Source organism: Eptesicus fuscus, chromosome 8 (assembly GCF_027574615.1).
Source record: "Eptesicus fuscus isolate TK198812 chromosome 8, DD_ASM_mEF_20220401, whole genome shotgun sequence".
Classification (NCBI taxonomy): Eukaryota; Metazoa; Chordata; class Mammalia; order Chiroptera; family Vespertilionidae; genus Eptesicus; species Eptesicus fuscus.
The window spans coordinates 45,213,930-45,227,667 of NC_072480.1; the positions used below are offsets into that span (position 1 = coordinate 45,213,930).

Below are 13,738 nucleotides of genomic sequence, written 5' to 3' on the forward strand. Positions count from 1 at the left end.
AAAGGCAGTGTATCATGCAGGTAAATGCAAGCTTAATGAACAGAAATACAAATGTATAGTTGACTTGCCATATTGCTGAAGCATACAACTAAAGAAACACCAGAACTTCACTCTATGGATCTGAATACATAATTGCTTCACAGTCCTAACTAACTAAATTTAAATCTATAATTGCTAAAGTCATATTGTAAGCAAAGGTTTTGCAAACTCTCAAATACGTTGGGAAAAAATATTGCTATATTCAGCTGGGGTGAGGAAAACAACCAGAAGACATTCAATAGCATTTCTCAAGTTATAAGAAAATATTCAACTATGATTTACTCTAATTTAGATCAGCATCCAATTAAACCTAAATCTTACACACTTCTTCATTTGAGTATTAAAACTTATTTTTATTAAAAACTTCAAAAAGCATTCATTTGAATTTTCTCATGTTAATGTAAAAACATTCAAACCTGTGAAGTATTTTTGTGAGTTTATTTGAGCCAAACTGTTGACAATTGCTGGGGAAACAGAATCTCAACGAATTGGGATAATGCTCTAGAGAATTTCGGTTTTCATCTATTTTTATACATTGTAATCTAAGGAGGAGATGTAGGTGAGTTACACAAAATCCATTGGTGATAGATTAGAGAGGCAGGAGAAAGCAAAGCAGGGAAACCTCTGGGATTGGATAAAGAGTAAAATGATAGATATATACTTCTTTTTCTTAGGCGGGTACAGGATAATTAACAGTCAACAACTCGGTAACAATAACAATGAAGGAATTTTTGGTATCTGTCCTGGTTCCCAGGACATTTGGTTATGCCCTGAGAGGTCCAGAAAAAAGGGAAGTTACAGTTACCTGGACATTTTAATGATATGTTATTATACATGCAAAAAGACAATAAATTCAGTTAAGGTAAAGGTTGACCTTGTCAGGGAAGAAACAAGCCTAGGAGTTAACTACCCACCATAACTGCTTTTATAAAGTTTAATTTCAGGCCATCCTTTGTGGTTACTTTAGGTCTTTGAGTTTGCAAGACTGCCATGCAGGCCTTCCCTGAGCTTGTCAGGTTAGCATGTGACCCCTTTTGTCCACGCTCAGTATCTTTTCTGAATTTATCATTCAATGCAGCAGTACCAGGTTGACTCATAGGCTCAATGAGGTTTTGATTATAAGTGTTAAAAAAAAAAAAAAGTGCCATGGAAAACATCTTTATTCCTGACATCTATCTTTCTAACTTAACTTGAAAGGCTACCTTTTAGCTCAAGTTACATCTTTATCCCTAACAGAGATGAGGTGAAATAGCTGACTTATTAACATCAAATAGGCAACCCGATGTTGGAATTTTACTTTGGCCCCACCTTCCAGACCATACCTGACATAAGTGGAGAAGTTACAGAGATTATGCCCAGAGATGATGTTGCTAATAAGCAGGCAGACTATTTAAACAGTTCCAGATGGATCACTGCGCGGTGGAGTAAGGTTTTTAAGAAAAGCTTAAAGGGAGAGAGGCTATGAAAGGAAAGAGGAAGGGATTATTTTGCAGCTGATATTTGCAGGAGAGCTAACATAGTCTCTTGTGCCGGGCCAGCACAGCCAAGGGTTCGGTGATCCTGAGTTGGGGTGGCGAAGGATTGAAGAAAAGACAGACAAAGAGAATAAGCTGGGTCTAAGTGGATCTCCTGTGCCTGGCTAAGGCCACAGAGAAAGATCCAGATGGCAAGCTGATACTTTATTTTATAGTCAGAGGTAAACAAGGTAGTGGTCACCATAGTTACAATGTTCTTGTGAGTTTCACTTGTTTTGGCAGCACTTGCTGCACCTCCCCACAGCCATTAGCTACCCAGATAGGATCTAGGGAGTGTCATAAGGTCAAGCTTAATTATGCTAAGAGGGCTGTGCCCTCTAAGCTGGTACTTGTTTGTGGCTTTGCCAACAGGTCAGTCTGAGGCTTAACCCTATAGCTGCTCCCTACAGTCACTGTCTTGCCAGTGACTAGTTACTCTAGGTCCTAGTGGTCAGCAAACTCATTAGTCAACAGAGCCAAATATCAACAGTACAACGATTGAAATTTCTTTTGAGAGCCAAATTTTTTAAGCTTAAACTTCTTCTAGCGCCACTTCTTCAAAATAGATTCACCCAGGCCATGGTATTTTGTGGAAGAGCCACACTCAAGGGGCCAAAGAGTCGCATGTGGCTCGCGAGCCACAGTTTGCTGACCACGGCCCTAGGGGGTAATCCTCTCTGAATTAGATGATAAAAACATTTGACCAGCTTTTATCACTTAAATCAATTTTGACAAATAAAATATGAAGAGAGAAACGATAGCCCAGTGACCTTCAATTCTTTTCTATTCTCTCTATTCCTGTGTATATTTATCTTTCATGCTGTGATCCCCAACTGTTATGCAAGGAAATGAATATTTTAAAAGCCTCCTTTGTTCATCTGACTACTTTTATGAGTGTAACTATGCAAGTTCATGGGGGGAAGGGGCGGGAGGTGAAAATTACTTTTGAGAAAGCAGAATAATAATATTGAACTCTGGGATTGATATGAGCTAAAAGAGAAACAAAAAAGACCATATGAGTAAATTCGTCTGGGAAATTAACGAAAATCATGAGCCAAGCTTTAGACTCAAAACCATGATTTTAGCAAGGGTCTTAGAAAACAATATTTAGATATGCGGAGCATGAGAGGCTTTATTTCATATCTAGGTTGCATAACGTACACAAGCAATGGAGCATATAGGGGTCTGAATATAGAGATTGAAACTGCTGATACTACTTACTGAACAATCAGGTCAATTAGAGGTAATTATGGGAAAAGGTTATTGAGTCTTTGGGCTAGAAGAAATCTCTGAAATCATTTAGCTCATTTCCCTGATTGCAGCCTGGACACATTCAAACCATCACATTCAAACCATCAAGTAGCATTCTTTCACACCTTCCCTCGTGTAAGAAGAATCCAGTGCCTCCCCCAGCAAAATCTCCAAGGTTTTACAATTTAGGGCAATATTTACTGAGGAACCACATAAACTGAATGACTCCCTAGTGCTCAGAGATCTACTTACCACTTAAAATCAATAGAACTTGTCAGATTGAATGAACTAATCCATTTTCCTAAGAAATATTTTAATAATTTAGCAATAAGGTTAATATTCAAAAGTATTGCTGAAACTACAGCTAATATGGTTTCCAGAAGGAAACAGCAATTATATCAAGACCTTCAAAAGCCTTTTCTCTTTACCTTAAGTATGATTTCAAATTTGATTTCTCTAGGAGAAATCAGGGTTGGAAGTAGCCTTAACAAATGAGGAGACAAGGCCAGACTGGATGACTAAAATGTGTTTCAGACCATGTAATTTCACTTAGTTCGTTTTCTTAAATCTTTAATTTGTATTTTCTCTAGAGAAGTGACTGAAATGAAGGCAGAAAAAGGAGAAAAAAATAAAGGAAATAGATAATCTGTGAACTCAATATGTACCTATGAATAATGCAACATTTACCATAATAGAAATAGTCCACTTTTCTATTTTAAAATGCTTTTTTAAAATAAATTAGAACTAGTGGTATATGTCCTACAACAGAAGCAATATACTTTCTAGCACCAAATTTCACACACAAAAAAACATTATACTACCAGTAAACTTTGTTTTTTTTGCATACAAATAGCATTCATAAAAATATACATCATACTACATTTACTTTTTTATTTTGGGGGGTTTTTATGAGTATATTGTTATTTTTTTAATTTTATTGTTTAAGGTATTACAAATAGTAGTACATATGTCTCTTTTTTTTATTTCCCCTACTGACCTTCCCCCAGCCTCCCCTACCCCCCGGCACTTGCCCTCATCCCCCCACCCCCAGTGTCTTGAGTCTATTGATTGTGCTTATATGCATGCATACAAGTCCTTAAATAATAATCTATTTTAATTAATAGTTTAAAAGAAACATTTTTATTCTTATATTTTTATTCATATACTAATGGAAAGTGTCATATTCTAATTGAAATGCTAATATATATTTTTTATGTCCGTATTTTTTTTCCTGTGAATGTGTGCAGACCACGCATCATAGAATAAAGACATTTAATTACTAGAGGCAGGGTGCATGGATTCGTGCACCAGTGGTGTCCCTCAGCCTGGCCTGCGGGGATCAGTGGATCTCCACACCACTGCAGCTCAGCCTTACTCGCCAGCTCATTGGGCTCCAGCTCGCTGTCCACATCAATTCTGCACAGCACAAAGTAGTGCATGAAGCGGTAGGCAGCTGGGGAGGAGCCTGAGCCCAGGCTGGGCACCACTCCTGCTCATCCTGGCCCCACTGCACCTACTGCCGCCGCTTGGGCACACAGGGGGTGTGTCCGCAGGAGAGGCTCGCATCGCCACAGCTGCGCTCATCAGCTGTGAGCTGGGCATCTGGCACCTGTCAGTCAGCTGAGCGGCACACCCACTGTGGGAGCGTACTGACCACCAGGGGGTAGCTCCTGCATTAAGCATCTGCCCCCTGTGGTCACTGTGCATCATAGCAACTGGCCGGTCAGCCGGTCATCTGGTCACCCAATCACTTAGGCTTTTATATATATAGACTAGAGGCCTGGTGCACGGATTCGTGCACCAGTGGGATCCCTTGGCCTGGCCTGCGCCCCCTTGCAATCTGGAACCCCTCAAGGGATGTCAGATAGCTGGTTTCAGCCCTATCCCCACAAGCCCAATCCAGATAGGAGGGAGCCCAATCCCTGCAGACCCGATCCAGACAGGAGGGAGCCTGATCCAGTGCATTGAGCATCTGTCCCCTGGTGGTCAGTGCACATCATAATGACCAGTCAACCAGTCATTCGGTCACTTAGGCTTTTATATATAGATAAACACTTTTGCAGTAACTGTCTATGCAGATGGCCTTGTTGGCTTTGGTTGTAATCAAAACATTGATAAAACCAAAACAATTTTATAATGAGAGTTCAAGGTGAACATAGAAAAAAAAATACCTTACTTTTCAAGTGACTCTAAGCAGGTAAATGTTGGTACAATGCCACATTTTTATCCAACCGGTTTAGATTCTAGCCTTTGCCTCATCAAACTGGGATACTCAAGGAGGAATCCTTCCAATGAAGCCTGTGGATGGAGAAGGACTCACACAGGTGTTTCCAATGAAATCAATAGCATACCAGTCACATATGGGAGCTCCAGGAACTCTTAGCACTGTATGATTTAATTCATTTAGAAAGTTATTCTTAGATTACAGCAATGTAATTTGATTGATTTATGACAGAAAGGGTTTGGTCTCAGATATCTTATACTTAACCAGAGGCCTGGTGCACAAATTCATGCAAGGTCCCTCAGCATGGCTGGTGATTGGGGCTGTCTTGCCCAGTCTGGGGGGAGGAACCACGCGAGGTTGGCCGGCCACTGGAGGTTGGCTTTGGGAGCACACTGACCACCAGGGGGCAGCTCCTGTGTTGAACGTCTGCCCTCTGGTGGTCATTGCGCATCATAGCAACCAGTCGACATAACGGTTGCTTAGGCTTTTATCCTACCTAATATACTAGTAATATGCAAATTGACCACACCTTCGCTACGCCCAAGCCATGCCCACCAGCCAAAAGCCACGCCCACCATCCAATCAGGGCGAGTATGCAAATTATTCAACAAAGATGGTGGTTAATTTGCATACGCTGAGGGAGGGAGGAATGAAGACTGAAGACAACTTAGAAGGAAGAGGGAGGAAAAGTGGAAATCAAGGTGGCTGCCAGAGGGAAAGCCTGGGCGGGGCGGGGCGGAGCAGGGCGGGGCGGGCAGCAGCGGCTCTCGGGTGCAGGCACTGCGGCCGCAACGGCGGCAGTGGCAGCGCATGCGGCTGCAGCGGCCGCTTGCAGGATTCTTCCTGCAAATGGGCTACTAGTATATATAGATTATGGTAGATTTTGTTGATGCTGATGCTGTTAACTTATCATGAACTACATATATGAGGGTGATCCATTTCCAGTTGTTTGTGTGCTTCTCCTCTGGGAAAGTTCAATTTTGAGGCTGGTGATATTATTTGCTACTGTGGAATGGTTTTTGTTTTTCTTTTCTGTTTGTTTTGTTTGGATTGGATTTGGGCTGTCCTTCTGTTTATAATCTTAATATTTGGGTTTTTCTGGTATGTTAATGGCTTCATGCCTTTAAAATACAGTGTAATTTGTGAGAAATTCTATGAAGTAGCCACAAAAACCTCAAGAAGAAGAAATTAAGTACCAAACTGCCTTTTTGTGGTGGGCAAATGGATTTACTTTCATAAATGTCCTCTATGAGTGACCCAGGAGGAGATTAATTACTTTGTCTAGAGGTATATCACTCTCAAGAAGACAGTCAAACTCAAGATTTTGTTTTAATTTTGCCTTAGTTCAGGAGATCTTTTAAAATCAACAAAGAAATCCTGAATCCTAAAATACTGGACACTAGAATAAATAGAAAATATAACCCTTATCTTAAAGAGTATGTGCTCTAATTGAGGAGACAGAACATCTGGGGAAAAGGACAGATACATAGTAAGATATAATGAATAGGCTTGCAGTAGGTGTCAAAAGCACAATGCTAAGTATAATCACTTTACCTTTCCATTCCTGGTTACAACTGTGAAAATAAAGACATTTGTATACTATACAGATATATTAAGTATCAGGTTTTTAAAAATGTGAAATTCTCAGGCAAATAAAATTATTTAATTTAAAAATTAATAATAAAGGATCAGTAGTTTACAAGTGCCAATATTCTATATTAAACACCTTTATTCTGAAGAAATTAGGATTTTGAACATCATCCCAAGGGCTAGCAAAGAAGACCTATTCCTTGGTGCTTTTCCATCAGTGATGTCAATAGGACACATTTTCAAAGGTACAGACAACTCTTTGTTACTCTTAACAGCATACTCTGAAGTTCTTATGTCATTGTGATTATTTGCACCTCTTCCCTCAGAGAAAGCAGACCCCATTTTGATATGTAGAAGGTGTATTTAGTCTAAGAGGGATGTCACTTCCTTTTTTAGTGATTGGTTCAGTAACAAGCTTGTGACTCAACTCAGACCAAAGAAAAGTATGAAAATGTCCTCTTGGGAGCTTCTGGGAAACTCATCCTGCTTAAGAGAGCTGCAAAATAGAAGATTTTCCTTTATTCTGGAATTTTTTATGTCCAGGAACCTCCTATGGCCATGTTACTATCTATGCATGAAGTCAACACTAAGAATTGCATATCACAGATGGAAAAACTATAAATCTCTATAACACCACACTGAGCTACAGACTCAACCACCCTTTAGGGCAGTAACCAGAATCCTACCACTGGTCTTCCCGTTACATGAAAAAGTAAATTTTCTTAGCCAGTTTGAGTCATGATGTTTGTTACTTTTAGATGAAAGCACTCTAACTGATATACATATCAAAATAACATTTATTTAGTTCTTATTAGGGATAAGACTCCATGCTAAACACTTTATATGTGATATCTCATTTTATACTCAAAACTGGTGGCCCGGTGCACAAAATTCGTGCACGCAGGGTGTCCTGGCCTGCACCCTCTCCAATCTGGGACCCCTCAAGGGATCTCCAACTGCTGGTTTAGGCCAGATCCTGCAGGGATCAGGCCTAAACCAGCAGTCGGACATTACTCTCACAATGGCTCCTAGCTGCTCGCCTGCCAGCCTGCCTGATTGCCTCTAACTGCTTCTGCCTGCCAGCCTGATTGCCTCCTAATGGCTCCCCTGCCAGCCTGATTGATGCCTAACTAATCCCCTGCCAGCCCGATCACCCACAATTGCCCTCCCCTGCCAGCCCTCCCCTGCTGCAACCTGCCTCCTCCACTGGGACCTGCCTCCTCCGTGCCGCGTGGAGCCGCAGGACCCCCAGGCCTCACCACGTGGAGCGGCTGCTGGGCCCCACCTCCACTGTGCATGTGGCCATCTTGTGGTGGCCATCTTGTGATGACGTTGTGCGCGAGGGCCACCTAGGCTTTTATCAGTATAGATGTTATCATTTAGAGATGAGGAAATGAAGGCCCAAAATTAAGTGGCTTTTCTCATGTCACACAGAGTTGCAATTAGAACCCAGGCAATCTGCCTCCATGGCCCATGTATTTTTTAACAACACATTATTTTGCGGAGTATTTTAACAATCCCTTACTGGAACCAAGCAAAAATACACTTTCTTTAAAATCCACTGATGAATTAAGTATATAATAGAGTATTACACTATTCTCCAACTTTCTGTCTATTTCACAAGTGTTACCAGCCAAAAATTTGTTTAGATGCCCTATTTCTGTCAGACACTCATGAACTTCCCTGAAAGATGAGAGAAATAACAGAACTCATTTTGTAGAGAAGCCAGTGGAACGTGTAATTTTTAATGAATAAGCTATAATTAATACTAATTCACAATTTTAAAAATGAAAGTAGAAACACTGCTATAATAGCACAGAACAGCTGAAGGACATAGACATGGTCAAACAACATATGATGTTTTTCCTCCTGAAGGGGCTGCTGATCTAACTCAACCAATTAATGGTCCAGTATTTGGGTGGGATCAGGATTGGATTGCCTAGGCCTGAATGGAAACAGTAGAGGCCACGAAGACTCAGAGCCAGGAGGACAGTCACCAAAAACCACGACGGGAAAAATGAGGTTCGAAGCCCAAGAGACAGGGTAAAAGGCAGGAATCAATGAAGGGGCAAAAAGCCAAATGATCCTTAGGTCAAAATGCAGGCTGAGCAGAGTCAGCCGCAAAGGACAAAGGGTTTCCAGAAGAACTGTCTCTGCTACTCCTGGTTATCTATGGCCCCGTGAATGAGCCAGCAGGTGTGTGATGGCTGGGAAGATGAAAACAGCTTCAAAGTCTAAGGCTGGATCTCAAAATAAAATCCAAGGTTTAAACACTTAACTGTAAAAAAAAAAAAAAAAAAGTAAGTAATTATAATGGTGTGGTATGAAGCAAAGTATTTGTCATCGTGGAAAAAAAAATCAGAAAGCAGAATCTTTCCCTTGGTGTAACAAAGGATCCCTAGTAAGAATAGCACGAGAAGACACAACTGTTATGGTAATTATAAAGGTCACTAATTCTCAGGTACACTGGAGGATGTTAACGTTTTAATAACATACAATTGGCAAGGAGTCGAGATTGAGTGTCATTTACAAAAACCTTCCACCAAAGGACATCTAGATGAACTAAAATGCAAATCTGGACGGTAGGACAGCCACCTGAAGAATAATGCTGCAAAGGTAGACTTGGCAAGTGAGTCAAGCTACAAAGATGAACTGAACTGTAACCTGCTGGAGACTGTGTACTGCAGGCCACACCAAACTGTGTGTGCCCGTGGCTGTCAATATCCAAATTTGAAATAATTTCAGTGATGGGAATAAACATTAAATATTTAACCAGGTGTTGCACTGCTGGATCAATGGATTCATCTCCCTCCCTTGGGTACACACAATAATAAATGAATAGACTTGGGGCTCCCACCAGCAAGGAGAGTTTGCCTGAAATTGGAAATCAATGATACCACTGTGGTTACAATACTAGGTTAAGCGATAAATGGAGACTGCTGTCATTTTTTTTAAACTATTATTATAACAAGAAAAAAACTAAAGTAAAAGGAAATTTTTCTTATGTTTGCTTTATTTACTTTCAAATATATAAAATAAATTCTTACAGAAGTCCCACACAACGTGTGTACTTTTTCAAATAAAATATTGTCCCAAACTAATAATGTCTCTTAATACTAAATCCAGTTCTTGTCAATATGTCCCTAAAAATGTTTTAGGTTCAGATTTTCAGTTTGTATCTGTACAAAGAAGAAGTGCAATAACTAAACTTCTTGCGAAGGAAGGGGAGATGGAGCTGCAATCAATAGTCAGAAGAACCTGTAAAAGAAAGGAAAAGTTTTTCTTTTGGTCTCTATTTTATTATATTAAATTATCACACCTTATAAAATATGTTAAACCAAAAAAGTTCCCAAGTCATGACTTCTTATGGAAAATTCTGGTGTCAATGTTGTCTCTCAGAAACAGTGATACCAGGCTCTCAGAGTAGATTTAACTACAGTCTCATAAGCTCATTTAAGGCAATGGTTGATAGGAAGATCACCACTAAGACCAGGAGGGGCAAAAGTAGGTTTACAGTTGTGAGGACATGAAACATAGAAGTTGTTCTTGTATTATTATTTATTAACTATTGTATTATTTTCCATACACGCAACTATAAACCTACTTTTGCCCCACCTTTTATACTGAGTTATTCCATTTACACATCCATTCAACAGGCCCGGTGACATCTTCCAACATATGATAAACATCTTCTTGGCCTTCATTCTCTTCATCCCAATCAAGTGGCGCTGTGACTAAACCTGCTCTAAGACATGGCTGCGAGAATCCCAGGCATGCCAGCTGGAAGCTTTATCTCCGACCAGTGCTTTCTTACTAACATGAATCAAAAAGTTGGCCCCAGTCAATTCAAAGGATGAGAAAACAATGAGATGATGAGATGACAATGACAGATGATACCTAGGGGACAGGTTAGTGGAACAAAAAATATGTCTCATTTTTGAAAACAGAATTGGCACTAATTAAAGAGAAATACAAGTTACAATTTATTACAAGCCAGGAGCCCTACAAAGTAGAAAGGCAAATCAGGAAACTAAAAATATGTGTTTCTTCAGTTGCTATTTTGAAAATCATTTTCCCCTGTATGATAATCCTCAGTAGGATTCAGAACATATGAGATGAATAAAACCCTTGTTAGCTCTTTTCTTTATTACAAAATCTATTCTTCACCATTTTGCACATTTTCTCTCTGTATCTTCCTATGGCTAATATTAAAAGCCACATAAAACTTGGATTAATTTTCTATAGACTGTATTTTTTGTGAAAATTCCTAAGCCTATAAAGCAATGTTTATAAAATGATTTGAAAGCATGCATATATCAATAGTAGGAGTTGGTTCGTTCAAAATGGTCCTTTTATTAACCACTTAATTTGTAAATAGATACCTGAGTTTAGTTTGGTTTTCTTTTCTTTTTCTTTCTTTGTTCTTCCAATCCGTACAGATTCTGTGAACCCTGTGCAGGGCTGGGGCAGGGGATCGGGAGGGGGGAGAAGCCCAGTCACTGTGTGTTTCCTGTAGCTTCTGTATCAAGACAAATTAAAAATGTGGACACCAATATGCCATCTCTTATAATGATGGTAATTTCATTCATAAACATTCAACCATTGTTTATTGAGCCTCTATTATGTGCTGTTACTACTAGGCACAGAAATAAAGAGACAAAACTGTAATCTGGCAGCAGGTCATGTGATTCCCACCTCCTTTTTTTTCTTTCAATTAAATACAGTTGGAAAGTGAAAATATGCATGTAAAAAGCTGGAGATAGAGAATGTTTCCGTTACCAAAATTCCTCTTGGTACAAGCATGGTACATTTTGGAAAACAAAATACTTAGAAGAGTCATTTTAGAGAGATTCCAGACACCAGAAGACAAACTCAAGTAAAATATTTTCATTAAAGTGTTGCTAAGGATCAGAGGTCAGTTCAATGTGGCCCTTTGTTTGCTAGGTCCTGGGACAGATGAGCAAGCACACCAGGAGTGGTAGTGAGAGAGCCCATGGCACTGCCCAGTAGAGGGCAAGGGAGCTTGAAGACCTTTGGAAAAATTCAAAATAAGAAAGAGGCCGTAGAAAACAGTATGGAGTTTCCTCAAAAAATTAAAAATGGAACTCCTATTTGACCCAGTGATCCCACTTTTAGGAATATATCTTAAGAAACCCTAAACACCAATCAGAGAGAATGTATGCACCCCTATGTTCACAGCACAATTTACAATAGCTAAGATCTGGGAACAGCCCAAGTGCCCATCAGCACATGAGTGGATGAAAAAGCTGTGGTACATCTTTACAATGGAATACTACACAGCTGTAAAAAAGAAAGAACTCTTACCATTTGCAACAGCATGGATGGACCTGGAGAGTATTATGCTAAGCGAAATAAGCCAGTCAAAGATAAATATCACATGATCTTACTCATATGTGGAATCTAATGCACAAAATAAAATGATGAACAAAATAGATCCAGATACATAGAAGCATGGAACAGACTGATGAATTTCAGAGGGAAGGTGGGGGTGGGAGATTAGGGGGGCAGTGATCAACCAGGAAACTTATATTCATATATGCATAGCCCATAGACACATACACAATAGTGTGGTGAAGGCCTGGGAGGGACAGGTGTGGGGTGGAGGGGGTAAATTGGGAAAAAAAAGGAACATTGGTAATATTTTCAACAATAAAGATAAATTTTAAAAAACAGAATGAAGGAGAAAGAGGATTCAGAGAAGGGGAAACAAAGAAAGAAAGAGCAGCTGAGGCTCGGTAAAGGCTAGACCAAGGAAGAAGTCCGGTGAACCTGTATATGTACCTAGTATAATATATGCTTATGCTCCTTAGTACTCAGTTCCTCTCCTACTCAATTCCCCACCCCCACCTCTCACATTCTCTTTCATATCTTCAGTAAACACTACAAAATATATACACACACACAAATCCTTGGTGTGTATTGGATTTGTTGGCAAAACCAGAATGTACAATGTTCCAAATCTGGGTTGAGGCAGCCTGAAACAGATCAAGGTGTGGCTGAGGGGACAACTGACATTGGGTTAGTTACAAACTCAAAACCTATAAGTAAAGCAGATCCAGGTTTTCAGGAGCCTAAAGAAATGCAATTTAAGAAATAATCCACAAAAATACAAAGTTAGCTCCAGGGTCTTGGAAGGAGCTCATGTTAGTGATAGGTACCAACACTAAAGCTTCATTTTCCTCAGAGTAAGTCCACTTCTGCCTGAAAGTCAATCAAATTGTGGGGACTTTTCCTAAAATAACTACAAATATTGTTTAAGACCTCTTCACAAAAGACAGGAACCTCAGAACTCTGGATATAGTGGAGAAAGGATGGGAATATATGAGAATAAAGTTGTTTGTAAAGTTAATATTTATCATTAGTTATCTTAATCATTGCTTATATACCCGTCATTGACACATTCTTTTAATTAAATGCATGTCTGATTATGTTACTATAATCAGATAGGAACAGTTTATGTCATTACATTTAAATGCATGGTAATTCCTAGTGTCAAGGTAAGTATATATATAGAATGTTGATTGCACTGGTTTCTAGTTATTCTTGTTAAGATTTGCAGGTAATCTGCATTAATTATAGTGCATGCTATTATTATAATATGGCTGTAAAATAAGAATGTAAATTGGGTGGTTTTTCTTAAATTCTCTGAATAATGAGAGACAGTGTCTGAGAAACAAGATGTCATTATTGTCAGCTTGCTATGTCTTCCCTTCAGCTCACTGCTTTTCCTGTCAGAACTTTTACTGAGAATCCATACAAAAGCATCAGAAAAAGAACATAATAGCAAATCAGAAGAAGTAGATTTTTAATCTACATATGTTCTTTCTACCTGCATTCATGTTGACTTTGTGTCAGATGATAAGGCTCAAGGGGTAGCAGGAAATACAACTCCATTTGATGGTACAGGGGATGCTGGCCCAGCCTCCCACCCCCTTCTCTTGGCAACAACCTCGTTCTCTGAAGGACCATACCCTTTCCTGCTCTTCTAGTCCCAGGGGGGCTGTCTCAAGGGTATTGAAAGGGGGGCATGTGACCCAGGTCAAACCAACTGGACTTGCTTTCCTGGGAGGCTGCATCTATCTATAACACTGGAAAACAG

At 39.7% G+C, this 13,738-nt stretch overlaps 1 long non-coding RNA gene across 1 annotated transcript; it reads right to left on the reverse strand.

Moving 5' to 3' along the window:
* Nucleotides 1-9,619: 9,619 nt before the first annotated feature.
* LOC129149951 (uncharacterized) lies at nucleotides 9,620-12,035 on the reverse strand. Its single transcript, XR_008556750.1, has 3 exons — nucleotides 11,944-12,035; nucleotides 11,001-11,137; nucleotides 9,620-9,876 (listed from the first exon to the last, which is right to left on the reverse strand). It is a non-coding gene; the product is annotated as an uncharacterized LOC129149951 (long non-coding RNA).
* Nucleotides 12,036-13,738: the final 1,703 nt, after the last annotated feature.